This window comes from Lygodium microphyllum, chromosome 24 (genome assembly GCF_053477565.2).
Source record: "Lygodium microphyllum isolate KBCC chromosome 24, Lygodium_microphyllum_v1.1.10, whole genome shotgun sequence".
In the NCBI taxonomy this organism is placed as follows: Eukaryota; Viridiplantae; Streptophyta; class Polypodiopsida; order Schizaeales; family Lygodiaceae; genus Lygodium; species Lygodium microphyllum.
In genome coordinates this window covers 50,627,749-50,642,672 of record NC_141158.1, presented here as the reverse complement: position 1 = coordinate 50,642,672, position 14,924 = coordinate 50,627,749, and positions in this window count along the sequence as shown.

The window sequence follows — 14,924 nt, the reverse complement described above, 5'->3', positions numbered from 1 at the left end:
ATTTTCAGCAACCATGGAATGAAATTCAGCAAGTATAGATTCTTCAGCTTCATCTTCTTCCATCAGCTCTTCTTCATTGTCATATCTTGCACGTGATAGCATGTCAACAACTGGATTCGCCTTTCCTACAATATTCTTTAATTTGGGGTTGAGAGATTTAATATATGTAATCCATCTTAGCATAGCAATGTCCGTTGTAGAGCAAGTGGCAATCATGCCCAAGAGTGGAAGACAATCAGTATCTACCACTATGGAAGCACTATAAAGTATTCGCGATCACACTTTAATGCTGTTATAACTCTCCACAATTCCCTTTTTACTTGTGCATACATTCTTTGACGTTCATTGAGAACTTTTGCTCCAAAACGAATTGCATACATGTTACCTTCAAGATCCTCTTGGCCAACATCTCATCCTATCCCAATGAGACTTGTATCCACAGTAAGGATGATGGGTTGACCGTTTGAATAATCATCCCTTTTGAGAGTGGGGGCTGAAATTAACAGCTTCTTTAATTTATGCATAGTGAGAGTATGCTCATTACCCCAAGAGAATCTTTGGCCTTTTCTTAATAATTGATAAAGATTTTCGGCTATATGAGTAAAAATGGTATCCATATGAGATAGAATACGCATGCGTCGAGAAATATTCTTACTTCTAAAAAATTTGTGCATTTTTCTTACATTTTGCTGATGGAATCTATCTTGATTGGAGAAGGTTTGTGTCCATAGGGGCCACATAGATGACCGACCACTAGGATGTCTACTCCAAAAATCGACTTAGCTCCAGAAAGGGTAAGATGTACCTCTTCTAGCCTTGTTAAAATCTTGTCACAATCATGAATATGGTTAACTACAAATGTCTTGCAACCATCTTCGTCAAGCTCCTCATTCTTTTCATTGACTTCACATCCCTTGATAGGTACATCATCAAGAAATGGAAGAGTAAGTTGTGGCATAAAGTCCCTTAAGACTTTGTGCATGGCATTCATCGTATGGGCTCCGGAGTTTGTTGCACCTTGTGGTAGAGTGCACATGCAGACCAATACAAGAGGTGTCTTCATTGTGGTAATGTATCGGCTTTCTAATGAAAGCTGAAATTGGTCATATCCTGAATATAGGTTGCCCATAGAATAAATTGCTCTACCTGCAAAAGCTTCAGCAAACTCATCAACAATTGGACCCAAACCAACATTTTGGATTGTGGCACGATTAACAGGCTGTAGATCTTGGATGAATCATAAAGATCCATTTTTCTTGGATACGATAAACCACCGATTTGAGTAAGGTGCTAAAGAAGGTTCTAAAATCTTCATTCTAATCTTTGCATTTAGAAGTTCCAATAATTTGGGCAAATGAACCCTTGGAACGAGAATAGGCTTGAGGTTCCAAGGCATATGTGGGACCATAAAAATGACCATAGGAGCCACAATATTTGGATCCACACAACCTATTTTACTTGGCTAAAATGCAAAAACTTTTCTATGTTTCATTAGCATTTTCATAAAAGAGTGTTTTTGAACCGGCGAAAGGAAAGAATTTTCACCTATTTTGAGCTCTTTTATACTTTCAGATGTGAACTTGTGACCAATGTTGGAAGGATCACAATGACTTGGCTGATTTGCTGCCTATCATCTAGCCCTTCACTTTCAGGAGGCAGTGGGACTGCCATAGGTTGACTTTCTTATCCATTGTCTTGTATTTTGTCTCCACTTGTGCTTCAACCTTGTTGAGTAAACCAATGTCTACATGCTCAACAAATTCTAGAATTGTTTGATAAAAATCCAATGTACATACTTCTATGGACTGATTTTTAGCCTGATTTTCTGTATGAGTAGCTGCATATATTTCAGCCAATGTGTCAGTAGTAATCAGTCCAAAAAAATGCCCGAAAGATCTTCATTTTCAGCCATCATGCAATAAGTTTTCAGCTCCCTTTTTACATTACATAAATATTTTCTTTTAGCTTTAGTCATGGCTAGAAGAGACTTATAACAACCCATACTATTGGATGTACATACATACAAATTTGCTAGAGACATAGTTTCTGTAGCATAAGGAGGTTCAATATTTTTACATGACGTACTACCATAGCCTCTTTTTATAGTAGTGCAGGCCAAAAACCCTTGAATTCTTGGGAATTAGGAGGCACATGATAATCATGCATTTGATCTCTGTTTCAAGGATGGTTAACACACATAGTAAGAAATTAGATAGCTCGTTCATTATCCTTGCTTCAGATTTAAGCATAGGAAGAACCATCATCAAGAGCTTTTGTTTCCAAGAGGGCTTCAGAAATGTAAGGTTGCCAAAGAATGATAGGGTAACTACAAGATTCTTGAACAAATTTCTCTTTTATGTCTCCAATAGTTACCTGCACATTAGGACATGCAGCATATAACTGTCCAGAAGAGTTGTTTGCAGCTCTCATTTGCCATCCTGGATCAGCATCTATGGGCCATCTGCCACTTTCCTTGCCATGACTTTTATCTCCGAGCCATGGTCTAAGAGTGCAATACATGGTGTTTATTTTTCTCTAATTTTGACAATTGTCTACATTGTTGCTCTTGCCCAATGTGTACGGGAGTAGAGATTGCTTGGAATGAATCGAGCTTCTTCCTCATCATGCATGTGTTGTAGACGACCTTTTTTTTGAGAGGTGGGTTGCCCAACTGGTTTGGACCAATCGACCATTACATTTTCAGCTTTCACTTCTTTAATTTTTTTCATTTATGCTTTCTTTATATTCAGCTTCAATTGATGCAATTAATTCTTTAATTGCTTCAAAATGAATTCCTTGTGAAGTCATCTTCTCTTCATCCTGCACAAAAACTCAAAGGACTTGCGAAAAAGCATGCACTGTTTCTTCACCTTCATCACCAACATATTGTATTTTCCTTTTAATTACATTAATAATTACATCATGGAATTCACATTTGGCAATTCCAAGAATTTCGCCTAAGGTGAATTCAATTTTGCTTCCTAGAATTCGTTCTTCTAGGACTTATTTGAGATCAGTCAGATTCTATGTTAGACTGCAATTTGTAGCCTGGCTACTTGCCTTTCTTCTTTCCTTCGGTCTTCTTTGTTTGTGGTGCATCTTCCATCTCTTGATCTGGGGTTATATTTTCAGCAAGCTTTGGTTGTTCGGGCGTTCTTCTAGTTACCCGTTTTGAAGGGCCACAAGAGGAAGGCTTTGGTTCATCTTCTCTTCTTCTCTTTTCTTCAATCAAGACTTCTTTATGATTGATGTCATCCAAATGTGCAAAGGCGAAAAAAGAATCTACCGGTTCTTCAACCAATTATTCCTCGAATACACTGACTGGTGTTAGCCAAATCTTCTTTGGCTGCTTTACCACGTTTCATTTGATCTAGTGCATGCATCCATGCTTTAGATTGCACATTAGCTTTACATGCATGCTTTCAAACTTGATTTAGTTGGCTCAATTTGCAGCCCATAGGTAGCTGCATCAATTGCTGCATAGGCATTCATTACAGCTAAATCTTCTAATCTTTTCTTCATTCCACCATTGCCAAAATTTGGCTCCAATGGAAGATCAGTTTTAGCTGCATGAATTTTTTCATTTTTCCAAAAGATGAGCTTCTGTGCTTCAGTCTCATAGAAGGCAGAACACTCCCTCTTGTCATGTTGTTGGCTGTCACACCAAATACAGTGCCTCTTAAAGCCTTCTCTCATGGGTCTTTGAGTTGATGATCGTCCTCGTTCTTCCAGTTTTAGCTGCATGAATTTTTTCGTTTTTCCAAAAGATGAGCTTCTATGCTTCAGTCTCACAGAAGGCAGAACACTCCCTCTTGTCATGTTGTTGGCTGTCGCACCAAATACAGTGCCTCTTAAAGCCTTCCCTCATGGGTCTTTGAGTTGATGATCATCCTCGTTCTTCAACTTTGACATCCAGCTTCTCCACCTTGGAACTAATTTTTGTAAGCTTATGATGAATTTCTCACATGCTTTTAATGAGTTCATCCATGACATCATTTTTAGAAGGAACAGAAGAAAAAAGAGTTGAATGATTAGTTATAGTGACAGGGGTTTTTGAAGGTGGAACAGACTCTGTCAATGGAATTGCTGAAGTAGAAGTAGAGCCCAATCTTAGTCACATCCGCTCTCTTCGAGCAATCATGTTAATTGCTTTAGTAACATCTGTCCATGCAGTTTTGACTCCTATTTCGGAGGTAGCATCCTCTAGGCGATCAACAAGCTTCTCTTATAGGATGGGATCTGCAGCCTTAAGGAATAATTCAATCTTCTCACCTTCCATACTTTGTTGGTCTTCAGTATCAAGTTGTCCAAATTTACTTTCAAACTCATGGTATAGAGCTGTTGCAGCTAATCCTTTGTTGGGTTTCTCAACCCAATCAGTGAAACTTTTCTTGGTCATAAGGCCAGAGTCTTCTAAGAAGAATTCTTCGCGTAGGGATTTTTTGAATGCAGCCCAATCCATATCTTGTTGAAAAAGACCATGGATTTTCTTTCTTGAAGACCATGCTTGGCTAGTCTGGCAAAATAACGGCTCCATGCATGTTGTGGTACACCAAAGAAGAGCATTTTTTCAACATATAAGCAATAAGAACAGATACATTTTGACCATTAAATTGTTTTAATTCATGCCCAACTTCCTGTAGGGCCTTGATAGCTATGGAATCAATCTTCTCTTCGTCTTGCCTTTATTGTTGTTGTTGTAACATTTGGATTTGTTGTTTCTAAGTCTGCTACAGTATGCACACCAATTGTTGTAGAGTATCTCCTGAACAATCCCCCATCTTGGAGTTCTCTTACACCAACCTTCATGTCGGGTTCACCAATGTCGTAGAGCGTAGGGTTGAAGGTCACCACAAGGGTTTGGCAAGAGAAGAATGTATGGGGGTTCAAGAGCTTTTACCCCAAAGATAGTAGAGATAAGAGAAGGGTTGAAGGTTTCAAGCCAAGTTCTTGAAGATAAGAGACAGCATGGTGAAGATAGATTTAGGGAGAGGAGTAGATGGAAGAGAAGGGGTTTGAAGAAATTGAAGACGTAGAAGAATTCTTTTTAAAAAAAAGTAGAAGAATACTAACAGAGATGAAGCCTGTCAGTTTCTTTTAGCATTATGAGAAAATATAACTATAATAGACAAAAACGTGTACAAAATAATACCTTCCTCTATGTTGCTCAGATCGCCAATCTGATGCCTCCATTAGCTTCGAAAGGGGGGTTAAATAGCAGGACACCTGGCCAAAATTCAATCAGATATCTCCTTCATCTCCCACTTTCGGAGTGTTGTTCTTCACTGCCTAAAAACAACGATCGTGCATCGCACGATTTCGTCAATCTCTCTTTTTACATAAAATCCTCTCAAATTGGCTAAAAGCTACATGCTTTCTTTTACATGTCATCCTAATCTAGAAGTTGTCTATAGTTTTTATGGATTTTTACAAGAGATAATATCTAGAATATAAAAAATTGACTTAAAACTTGTCCAAAAAAATCTACTATTTTGAACCATGGACACTAACACTAATGCCTAAAGTGGCATTGGCTCTCTAAATCTAAAAGGAAGCCACACTCTAGATTTTTTTACACGGTGTGTGCATAGTGGCACGATAGCGGGATGATACTGGAGCATGAAGGAGCATAGATCAAGGTTTGGAGGAGCATCAATGGCTGTTGGGAAGCGTCAATGGGCCTCCAATCATGAGATGTGTATGATATAAAGTGTGGTTCTATGAGTAAGGTTGTAAATTTAATTGTTGTATGATAAATTATGTTTGTAAATGGTTGAAGATGGTTGCATTTGGTTGTCAACATTGTAATCTTCAGAAATGTTAAGAAAATCAAAAAAAAATATTCATCAAATCATTTCTTTATAAACACGCCAAACCCACAACATTGCGGTTCTAAGGAAAATTATGAGTTTTTGGGATTTTGTTGTGTATATGGTGTTCCTATGGAATGGAATGTGAAATAAAAATAAGCCTCAGCAAGTCTAATCAGTCCAATCATTAAATTAGAACATATTGATATTTGTCAATAAAAAATAGAAAAAATAGAAAAATATATTTTTGTGTTTAAAAAATAGAAAAAAATCGCATTTGTGTTTGTGAATGTATGATAAGACTGAGGCATGAGGGTGAGACTCAATTGAGTCCTATCTTTATGTTAAAGTGTGTATTTATTGCTTTTATAAAAAATACATTACAAATGCTCTCTAAATCTATCACCGAATGCGCAACCTTAAGCAGTAGGGAGAAGGGGGTGTTAAGGGATAATAATATGCTGAATTCTGATTTTTTTAGATGCATAACATATAGGACACATGGTTTTGAAAATTAAGAGGATTCAGTAGCACGAGCATGCTCGGTGCTGGTCCTATGCAACACAACAATTACGCTTAGAGTAAAAGTATGAAAAGAAATGTTTTTACACCTTCACAATGTTGGTTGTGATAAAAAAATATTTGAGTGCTATAAACCATACACAATTGCATTGTACGCAAAACATGGTATCATTTTGGATGCATAGCAATTGTTTTCATGAACAATGACCCACGTTGAGGAGGTAAGGTACCCTAAGTTGTAGGGCTAGTGATCAATATCCTTGGGGAGTGTGCAGTGAGGTATATATTACATCTCCTAGAATGGCGCATTAAAAGAGTGGAGCATGTATCGTATGTGTTGTATGTAAAAAAACATGGATCTAGAACATGGCTTGAGGCAGAAGCTATGGAGGTTGGAAGAGAAAGAGTGAGTTCATGAAGACAGTGGCATGATTGATTGTTACACAAGTGAATTAGGTTCTAAGATAGAAGCTTGGACTCATAAACACAATCTTGTATATAGATTGACAGTGACATAGAGACTTTACTGAAAGACAAAAGTACTATGGCATTGCATTAGAAAAGAGAGCAAGTACAATGCTTTATAGGAAACTAGATGGTAGCACTTCTCCCTCACTGATCCTTCCAAAGAGACTAAAGTAGGTGTGATTGCAAACATCTCAACACCCCTCCTCAATCACAACCAGAAGTACAAAGCGTGTAGAGGCTTTAGTGAAACCAACACCTGCAAAGTGTGGGCACACCATAGACATGGCAAAACACCAGAGACTGTCACAAAAAAGGCTAAGTGTGGGTACCACAAACATGGTGGACATCCAAAGACTATACAGGGGCCTCACAAAGTGTATAGAGGCTGTAGTATAAGGCTACATGAGGAGTTTACAAGTTTATGTTCGAAGCGCTAAAAAATTATATCCGAATATAAGGACTGGTCCTTCTCCTAGTGGTCTTCTTCTTCTTCTTCTTCTCCATGTTCTTCTTCTTCTTTAATGGCAACTAGATAGGCCTTTTGGGACCTCTTTCTAGCATGGCAGAACTTCTCGTCAGTTTGTCTGAACCTTTTGTAAAAGTCACAGAAAAGTTGGTTCTTGCATGTGTAACTGTTGCCAACATATAATGCTTGTTCATCTCTAGAGGTGCTTGGTTCTTCCTTAGTTTTTAGCTTCGTTTCCTCCTCTACCAGTGATGCCTGGATATCAACAAGCTCAGGGTTTGGCATATTGATTAGAGTCGTTGACACATTATTATATTCATGAGGCAAACTTTTGAGCAGAACACCAATGCAAACATCTTCTTCCATTATAATTTTGATTCCTACAAGGTGGGTTAGAAGTCCTTCCATGTAATTTAGATGTGTGGCAAGTGATGTGCTGGACTTCATTTCAAGCCTGAAAAATTCAAATAAGAGATCATGCTTTGATGGCTTAGACTGTGCACCAAACAAAGTGTCAAGTCTCTTCCATGTATCCTATGAAGAATCACAATTATCCACATGGTGGATATAGCTGTCACCTAGCTCCATTTTGATAATGGCCTGAGCCTTATCATCATTCTTTTGCCAAGTGACTGCAAGGTCCACATCATGAGGCTTCTTCTCTTTGCCACTGGTGATGGCCCAAAGGCCCTTCTTCATTAGGATGACCCTAATGCGGGTCTGCCAGGTGTGAAACCCGACCCCTTTGAAGTAGAACTGTTGGAGATTCCTTTTCCATGATGGAGTTGGAGGATCATCAGCAAATCAATCTTCAAAAATCTCAAATTTCAGCAGTAGAAGACTTGCTCTTGAGTGTACTTGATAAGCACAAGTGCAAAATACACTAGATGAATAGTATCAAGAGATACTAATGCTTGTGGCTCGAAACTTGAAACCTTGTGGCTCAAACCTTGAAACCTTCAGAATCTCCCCTCCTTGATTTGATGTTGAAAAAAGTTCCGGACAACTTTAGATTCAATGGATTAGAGTGGAAAAGGCTTGGTTTGAATGTCAGAAGAGAGAAAATAATGGAAAGATGAAGCTTTGAGTTCTTGGCTATGGCAGTCACAGTTAGGGTTTGCAGAAGGGCAACCTATTTTTTCAAAGATTGCAAGAGCTGTAGTGCATGGGCTACCAATGCCCTATTATGGTGGTCAACATCGTTGTGGGAGCTTTTGCTCAACCGCCAAGACCCACGGACCGCTTATTGTTTCAATCGTTCCAAGCGAGCTCTAATAGCTATCCCTCACCTAGTCGACGCGCCGTCAATCCTACGAGTATAGTGAGCTTATCTTGATGCTTGATCGAGTACCCTCCTCTCTCTTGCACTCCGGTAGCTCCACGATTATTGATGCTAGCTCAAGCATCCTCAAGCCTCCTCCATCTCCAAGCTCTATCTTCCATAGCCGCACGTGCAAGAGAAGAGAAGAGAAGAGAAGAGAAGAAGAGAAGAGGAGATGGTGAAGAGCTTCACCCTCTTGATTCCTCACTCCCACACACACTCACTCCCTCACACTCTCACACTCCCTCTCTCAAGAGCACACACAAGTAAGAAGGAGAGAAGAAGAGAGGAAGAAGAAGACTCTTTTTTCCACACACCAAAGAATGAGCTTCTCATTCACTTTTCAACTTTATATACAAAGCCCTAAATCCTTTTTGGGCGGTCATCCCCTTTTCCCTTTTTTACATGGCCGGCCGTAGCCTAGGCCCTTTTTCCCATTTCCCACCATTCTAATTTATCCTATTCCCAACTAATGCGTACACTTTGCACAGGAGTGAGCCTGGCACTCTTTTACAAAGATTCGGGGGCGCTCCCACATTTTAATGGTGCACCCTTTTACTCTTTTGTTGTCTCGGGGTGACACCGAGGCTTTCTGAGGGTCGTGCCCAAACATTTAAATTTTTCAGGGTTTGGTTACCGATCAAGGCACCTTTTTCTGCTTTTATCCTGCGCCTTTTCTGCTATTTCCTTTTTTTTTTCCATTTTCCACTCCTCTATGCTGCGGGAAACACGGTAACATTACCCCCTCCTAGCCAAGTGCCAGTCCCATGGCACTACGGTGGGACGTAGTGGCTAGTTAGGTTGGTTGCTAGGCGAAACAGGTAGGCGGATGACACTGCTTTCAAGGTGGTTGGGGGAGTGACAGGTGATGGAGTTTAAGGACGATGACCAGGAAAGATTCCGGCGTGCTTTAGGCTCCATGAAGATACTTGGCATATTTCACACTGTTGTGGCGCCCGTTATGTAGCCGGTCATCTGTCAAGTATCAGAAACGCTTGAAGCAATAAGCAATCCCTTAGGAGGATGGTATTGGAGGGATTTATTCTGGAGAAGCCCCCCCACCCGAACTCTGTTTGCATTGAAAATTTGTGTCTTTCATTTGAAGATCTTTGTCCTTGAGTTAAAGGTCTTCATCTTTGAGTTGAAGGTCTTCAGGCTTGTGTAATCAATAAGTGATCCGTAGATCTTGAGGTGTTGGACATGCATCTTTGGAAGATGAGGTTCCAAGATCTATGCCAATGGCAGATCTATCTTGGCTTGGTTCAATCATGGTAGCCATCAGATGGCTAGACACCGATACAGGGAAAAAGTTTTGGTCATTAAAGGATGCCGTGGATGATCCTCTTCAGTGGAGTAGCCAGTCCTTGAGACTTGAACATAACCTGTAAGAAAAGTTGTGCACTCCCTAGGGGGTGTGTTTGCTTCACCGTGCAGTGCGTGGTGCCCATGGCAGTGAAACTGGGAGATGGGTCTAACCTTGGGCAAGCCCTTGGTAATGTACCACAATTGAGGACCTAGTTCGTGTGTCGTTGGAGGTGCGGTGCAAGTCTTAGGGTGACAGGTCTGAAAGTCCTGCCCTTGATGTGCCCTAAGTGTGAAGTGGGGAGGGGGCTAGGGACAACCGTAGGTGCAGTGACTGTGATGCTTTTTTTTTTTTGAAATGATAAATAGGCCTAATTGTCTTCATTGGAATGGGGAGGAGAAGGGGGTCGGATAGATTTGCTCAAAAACTGGCGACTTTGCATGTAATCTTTCAGATTCATGCGGACATGAAGAGAAGTGGTGGAGAGGAAGGGGTGGTTGCACCTAGTTAATTGGCTGTTGTTCATATCTTCTAGGAGGGCTAGGCAAAAAGAGGGAAGGAGACTAGCCCTCATCATGAGATGAGCCATGGCGCAGTTGTCTATAGCGTTAGGCCATGCTCTTGTGGAATCGGGTCCTGCTTAAGAAGTAGCCTAAGTAACCTACGATAATTACAAGTTGTTACAAAAGCGGGGTCAGGACATGAGGAGAAGTCCGCAAGAAAGCGCATCATAGACTCATCTAGGCTTTCAGGGATAAAAAGAAGGGCATGCTCGAAGGATACTACCATGGAGTTATAAATAATGGGAAAGTCATACCGCCTGTGGAGGGTGGCATCAAAATCTACCCCTACCCTTCGAGGGTACACCATGTAGGTAGGGTTGTTCCGCTTGAATGGTAGGGTGTTACAAAACACCATCCAGGCGAGCATGCTGATGTCGCATACTCGCCTCCTCCACAGGGGTTGGCTTTTGTAGCCCGTACAATGTGTGGGACTTCAAAAACTTTATTTTGCTAGTAGTCGGCCACTTTTGTGCCCCAAGAGGTCAGGTTCTTTTTCCGCTCTTCCAGCCATCTTTGCCCCAACCGGCCACTGACCGCGATTACCTCATCCATCACCTTGAGTGGCAGGACCCTCCACAGACTGTTGGGTAGGAGGAAACTAAAGGGGAATGGATCCTTCCCTAGTTCCTGTATCTCCCACAACACCAGTTCTGCGTGGAATCCTACGGGAAGATCATCAGGGTACGGTGGGAGAGGTACGGATGGTAGCACGGCTAGCTTGGCTCTCAGTTTTTTTATGGCTTCCTCCACCAGCTTTTTGCGTCTTTCCCTAGAGGCAGCTTTTCTTTCCGCGGATGGGTCCTCTTGAGGTGGCTCTTGAGACTGCGGCGAGGGGGGTTGTGGGACTACATCCTCCCTGAATCGATCATGTCGATTTCCAATTCTGCTTCTTCCCCTTGCCGTTCTGCGTGTGCTGCTTCTTCCTCAAGTCCAAGGGCGTCGATCTCCTGGGGGGTTAGGCCGGCACAGCATTAGGTATTTTCGTTGCTCATCCAAGCTCAGCCTGACCTCTGCAGGTAAGGGTGGCATCTGCAATCCAGCATGTAGGGCTCTTCATGCCATGCCGAGCTTTCTTTGCATCACCTCCAATGGCTCTCTTTGCACTGCGTGGGTGGCGTCTAGGATGGTCTCGAGGAAGGCCTTCTGTTGAGTGCTGAAGGCCACTTGGGCTGCTTCTACCTTGCTCTCTACGATGATTTTCTCCTTTTCTACCATAGCAAGGTGTTGCGCCAGCGTCTTCACCCTCTTTTTGTTGTGTGCAGCCCACTCCTCTGCTCTTTTGTTCATCACTTCCAAGCTCTCTCCCTGTTTTAGGGTTAGCATCATAAGTTTCTGCTCATAGTCTTCCAATTCCTTGACTAGCCTCTCTTGTTCTTCTATTTCAGAGGTCATTTGGTCTGTCAGGCGCTCGAGTTCCTCCTGTTGTTCCTCCATGCCTCATTTTCTTTCTTCGTCCCTGGCATTCAGCTCAGCCACAAATGCATCAATCTGAGCATATTTCGCAGCAAGCTCCTGGTATTGCACTATTAGGAGCTTGTGCTCTCTTTGCATTTTTACTAGCTCCTGTGTCTCGCTTTCGAGCAGCTGCCTCCAGTGCTCCTCCCTCTCATCCCTAGCCTTCATTTCTTGTCTGAGATCTGCGATCTCCCTCTGCTTGCAAGGCTATCATTCTTGTTTTATCTAGCTAGAAAGCGGCCACTGATTCCTTCTCGGCTACCAACTTAGCCACAGCTATCTTGCATTCCTCCTTAGCTTTCTCCCATTGGGAGAGTAGCTCGGTGACGTATTCATCGTAATTAGCCGATGGCATCATTGTTGTGTGGATGGGTGAGGTTGAGGCTTCGACTTTTTACTTTTTGGGCTCTTGCCTGTACTCCGCATCCGTAGCTGGCCTCTTCTGTCCTGTGGCTGTGGTTTCTGTGCTCTATCCCTGGCCCATCTCTTTGTTGATGAAATACTGCATCCACGCCACAAAGTTTGACACGTCTGCACTGGTTGGGATGCTGGGGGTGATGGTGGTGGGTTCAGCGGAAGGCACCAGGAGGGTAGGAATTCAATGGAGCGGGGCCTTGCCCTTGCCCTCAGGGACTGGAGGTGGCACAAACTCTGGCATCTGCGTGCTAGACCCTAGCCCCTCTTCTCTACACAGGCTCAGGCTCCTCAGTTCATCTGCTCGGCTCTGTTGTTCGATGGACCGACAACGGGTGGCTTCCGTCAGGTCCTCTTCCTCCTTCCTTCGTAGCTCTTCCTCTTTCTCATCTGCTTTTCTCTTCCTTTCCTCCTCCGCTTTTCTCTGCTCTTCCTTCTTTTTCCTTTTTATTCTTTTTCCCTCCTTTTCTTCTCTTCTGCTTCTTGTTTCGACGCCTCCTTTGCTTTCTGTAACTCCTCTTTTTCCTTCTCCTCCTCCTATCTCTTTGTCCTCTCTCTCTCCTTTACTTCTTTTAGGGATTCTTTCTTCGCCCTTTCCAAGTCTTCTCTCTCCTTCTTTTTGCCTTCGTCATCCTTCTTCTTCCTCTACGCCGTCTTCTTCTTGGTTTTCCTTATTGTCTTTTTGCTAGTCTGTCCCTCCCCTTCTTCTTCTGTTTCAATTCTGTCGGTGGACCTATCTTTGTCCTGGTGAGGAGGTGACCTCTTTGGCGTTTCTCCTTCTCCCTCTTCCACCTCTGTGCTTCCTTTACTGCCTCCTGGATGAGTGCAGTCAAGACTCCTCCATACCCAATGAAGGAGGCTTTGGAGGAGGCTTTCTTCCTTTCCATAACTTTAAAAGCCGGAGATTCTCCTCATGCTGGTGCACTTCCTAGGGCCAACGCTTTGGCTGCTTGATCAATCATTTTCCGCACGTACCCATTCCAATCTACTTTGTCTAGGGTATGGGCTGCTACATTCTCCAACACAGGTATGCTGATTCGATGCATCAAGGAATTGTAACGCTGGCTGGAGAAGAGCACATGTACCAACTTGGCCTGCAACCTGGCTTCTGTGTCAGGGATGTCCTGGATGCTTATGCCGTCATTTGTGAGCACTCTTCCTTCTTCATTTTCAGCATGGCATAAACATCCCTTTTTTGTTTCCTTTCTGTCTTTGGTACCAATCCCAAAGCCTTCTCCACCAAGGCTGGATCCAACCAAACTTGTACCTGCTTTGCGCCCTCTCCTCTGCCCACTGTTACAATACCACTTTCTTGGTCTAGGTTGTATGTTCTGAGAAATTCCACGCACTTTAGGTGGTCCGGCTCCTGCAAGAATTTTTCAACATACTTTGTGAGGTTGCATTGTTCCACCACCCTCCTGGTTGCTTCCTCCTTGGCCACCACGACTTCTATGTTGTGGATGGTTTGGAACTTGAGCTGGCCGAAGGCGCGGTTCTCTAGATGGATGTGGTACTGCTCCCTTTCCTCGTCCGTGAATGGGAGTTGATGGGTGCGGTCTTGCTGTGACATTTTATGCTCCTGCCATAATTTGTAACTTTCATTAGTATTTTCCACCTCACTTCGCTGGTTGCATGAGAATAAAAACTCTTGAATGAATTTCTTAGGAAGCCATTTTTTCATACTATATGCTTATGCTTTTCACTACCTTTACTTTACTGTATCCCTTTTGATTCATTTCCCATCTGATTCCTTTCACCTTCACCATGCCCCCTCCCCTTCCATCTTGAAAAGAATCCTTCCTAGGATTGGGGGGTCAAAAGGTTAGGGGCTTTCGGCATGTTGGGGTAGGAGTTACTTGTGAAGGAGCCAAGTGTAGAAATTTGGATTGTATTCCAGTTGAGCGGCGTGGTCCAGATCAAAGGGTCGAATTCCTACATGTGTGACATATGTGAGGACATCTGTGAGGAAGTCACCAGAGGCGACCCGATGCGCGATGTGGAGCTCTTCCTCTGTTAAGAGGCGGTCAAGATAGGGATGCCCCTTGATATGCTCATCCATGGGTCGGACCTGAAGAGTGGTTAACACTCTATACGAGGTAGGCACGACGTAAGTGGGATCATACTCTGCCGTTTTGATGGCTCGGCGTTGCTCGGCGTTGGTCATTATGCGACATCCGTCAACCTCCCATTGCAACCTAAGAGCATACCACTGCCTCAAGAAAGGTGATCCAATGTCAGCAAGGTGGGATAACCTTGCAATCTCTTGGTCAGTGATAGCAAAAGTGGTCCGTGGATCGTATGACGTGATGAGACATTGTTTAATGGCTTGCTCTTTGGAGACCTCGCTACCGAGCAAGTCAGCAACAGAGCAAGAAGCCTTTGCAAAGGAGAATTCAAAAGTCTCCCAAGAGCAAGGCATATTGCGCACTTCCGTTGCAAAGGGTTCTTCTAATAGACCCAAGTCTAAGCGGTCGTAGTTGAGGGCTAGCGATACAAAGGTGGCATCGAGTCATTTAATGCATTCCACTACGTCATCCCCGGTGTCCTCCGCAAGGTTAGCGGCTAGCGCCAGAAAGGATTTTCGTTCGTAGGAGGGCGTAAG